The sequence below is a fragment of the Meleagris gallopavo genome, chromosome 2 (assembly GCF_000146605.3).
Source record: "Meleagris gallopavo isolate NT-WF06-2002-E0010 breed Aviagen turkey brand Nicholas breeding stock chromosome 2, Turkey_5.1, whole genome shotgun sequence".
Lineage (NCBI taxonomy): Eukaryota > Metazoa > Chordata > Aves > Galliformes > Phasianidae > Meleagris > Meleagris gallopavo.
The window spans coordinates 78,651,725-78,655,301 of record NC_015012.2 but is presented as its reverse complement, the minus strand read 5'-3'; positions in this window follow the sequence as shown (position 1 = coordinate 78,655,301).

The following is a 3,577-nucleotide window of genomic DNA, read 5'->3' as shown; positions in this document are numbered from 1 at the left end:
AAAAAAAAAAGGAAATGATCAGTATATCCCCACTGTGTTTTGTATTCCTCAGTAGAGAAACAAAGATAAGTCATTTTACCCTAAAGAAAGTAAGACTCAAAGACCAATACACGCATTTCTTCTGTTTCAGTCATTTTCTCCCTGAGCACACACGAGCTGCAGCACAGCTAATGTTGGCTGCGATCATTTTTCACGGTCTAGTTGCTGCCTACTCTTTTCATTTCTCTTAGGTTAACTCATTTCTCTTTTCATTATTTATTTTCCACTAATAATTTCTTTTCATTAGTATTTTCTTTTTTTCTACTTTGGTCGGACACTTCATCATTTAGGAATGAGCTCTTACACATGTTCTTAGCCCAACTGGTCTGTTGGGCAGGGCATATTCAGAGTGGATGGAAGAAGGGGAGATATCAGAAATGAGGGTGAGCTTGCAGGCTTCAGGTGGCACCTCTCATAAAGCAGGAGCAGACAATCCAAGCAGGAGGTGAGGCCTCTGTAGGCCTACTAGTCCTGCCTACAGAGACATAGACAGAACAGGCATATTTCCACCTCTCTACCTATCTATCCAGCCACTGCCTTGAACTTTCTCCATGCATGCACACATCTGGTTGTCAAGGTATGGGATAGCTATTGCAGACTGCCTATACTAAGATTTTGGTTCTAAACCATGACCTTCATCTGCAGAAACAGTATTCTTTATCTTTCACCCATAATACTGATAACTTCAGTGTATTTACCCAATATCTATGTTTGTGAACATACGAAGATATGCTAACTAGTTTTCGAACAAATTTTCCTTTTGCTGTTTCTACCAAAAGATAAGATTTTCTTGGTCTCCTTTGCCTTTCCACCTCCAGAACTCCAAATCTCTCAGGTAGTGCTACCAATGATGTAATTTGCCATTTCTATCTCTTGTGATTGCTGAATGGTCCAAATAGCCTACTTTCTAACCATACACCTAACTTCAGACTTCAACCTATTGAATGAGCCAATCTAAAATAGACAAGAAAATATGCATCAGTTTTCCATTCAACTGGAGGATGTTACTCACTTCACAAAATGAAGGTGTGTCACTTAGTACTTAGATGACATTCCCAAGGCGTTCTCTGACAAACTGCAAAATTGCACAAACTCTTTTTAAAGAGTTAGTGAAAAGCACCAGCACTATGAGTTAGTACTACTTATTTCCACAGAGATTTTTCATTTTTGGCTTTCAAAGCCCTCGGCAAAGGTAAACAACTGCAAAATAATCCTTTAAAGGAGTGCAGTGCTAGCAACTGTGTGTTGTATAAAAAATTAGTTATGAATGTATAACTCAGGGCTTCAAGGAAAATTTTAAGGCCAAGTATACATTAAGGACCTAATACTGTTGTCACTGAAGTCTGCTAGAACATGACTGGATTTTAAATGACCACTGGAAGTTACTGTTCTCCCATAGAAACTCAACGAGTCAAGCATTATGCTAATTCTTTTCAATTATTAAAGACAGACATACCAGACGTACTTAACATCAACAGCAGCAAATCACTCCCATGTATGGTGAGTCGTATGCATGTGCTTGAGGGTGGCAAAAGGCACAAGGCTGAGGGGTCATTTGCAAGCTTAGAGAGGCGGATGGAGAAATACGTCTTGCTGCTTATTATTGTTATTAATAATACATGTATTACCCCAGGACTTAGAAATCCAATATCTACCAAGTTTTTGCATGAAACAGTCTACAAACTCAGAAGGCTGCCCTAATCACTCACACCCACAACAAGTAGACAACAAAGCATTACAGGTAGATAAGAACCAATCAGACAGTATTGATTGGTGTGGTACATAACAGCATTGCAAGCCGACAGACTCATCATCACCACATCCTGGCAGAAATTACAGGCACAAAGAGCTATTTTAAGGGACAATCCAAGGAGAGATAATAAAACTGTTACGTATGTGTTTTCAGAAGTTGCTCTGCAGCATATTGGACAGCATGAGTATTCTTGGGGCACTCTAGAAAACTGGTGAGCAGGCAGTCTTAACCTATTGGGATGGTGGGGTGCAGCAACCAACATCCTTAATATGAACGAGAGATGCTTGGCTGGCTAAAATAGCTAATTAACTTTGTTTCCATGCTTAAATGCTGTGGATACTTTGTGCAAAGTCACATGAAAAAAAAGATACCCGAGCAGCTTTGATAGCAGAGTGCAGGTAAACATCTTAACATGTCTCTTCACCTTAGAACTTGCAAAGTGGTTGTTTTAGGACACAGAGTCATGCTCCTTTTGGTATATTACTTCTGTTCAGAACTTGCTTAGATTTTTCTGTGCAGCACTGGAGAGCTTTAGGTTCCTGCAGAAAATCAGGGACAATAATTGCATTTCCTTCTGTCTCACTCATTCACAGTGAAACTTTAGGAGGAAGGTGCTGCCTTTTAATTTTCATTTGTGCAATATCTACAACACTGCCCAGATGCAGGCTACAGCCCCTACCAATTCCTTCAGTACAAGTAGTAAAAACAGTAATGAGGTAATTCTACCTCTCAAAATACCTTCAAAGAGTAGACATGGACTATAACATTATAAGTTGTGTCAGGAAGAGCCTAATGGTGGTTTGCCCACAAGAAGCTGATCTCACTCACTACTGGCACTCAGAGGGACCTAATGGCATATTAGAGGCAGAGTAACAAGAGAAGATCAATGTGACACAAAAAGAAAAAAACCTAACCCAGTGGTGTGTGGAGAAAGTGTTCAGTCAAGCACAGGGAAAGCAGCTGCTTTGTCATCTCCAAGGCTCTGTAAAATACCACAGTCTAAAAAGAATAAAAGAATTTTAAAAATAGCATTCCATTTTCCCTTCTAAAAGATTTTTCACCCCCCTCATTTTCTCTTCTGAAAGTTTTTCTCACCATCAAAGCATTTTAGCTTTAATATTAAAGCAATATATCACTTTCTTTGTCTTTCCTTTTATTCTAGGGGAAAGAGAGTATCTGAACACTTTCCTTCATTGTCAGATTTATTGTCTTACATCTAAAAAAGATTTTGAATTCTAACTAGGCTGAGAAGCTCTGGTGGAAGTTCAACAACCTTCTATCTATTTAATAATAATTTTTAAATCTCTATCGTACTATGCAAAGAACATTAACACATCCCTTGCAGATCTTGCAGGTCTGTGCACAACAGGAAGTTTACCTGTCAAGGTCCCCAGTCTGACTGTCTTCCGAACACCTTCCTTCTGACACAGACTGGCATTTCTTCCTTTGTTAGGAGAACATAGAGAAGTGATGCTACCAGTTGTTATTTTGAAGCTGGAGAAGCATGGCAGGAAACAGTAACTACTACTCCTAAGAAGGTACTGGAAAAACACAGTGGACCAGACTGCTGGTGGGACAAGATATTTTGTAAACCTCCTATCAGGACCAGTTTGGAAAGGGCTGTCGGTGGGTTCACATTCAAGAGTAAATCCCCCCTGAAGCCTGATTCAAGACCTCTCTTAGAAACTAGGGGGAATTATACCAATGCAGTTTGGGAGAACAAACTGTCCCCACTGGCAACTGTGAAACAAATGGCTTATCAAGACATATTTTTATTAAAAGCAG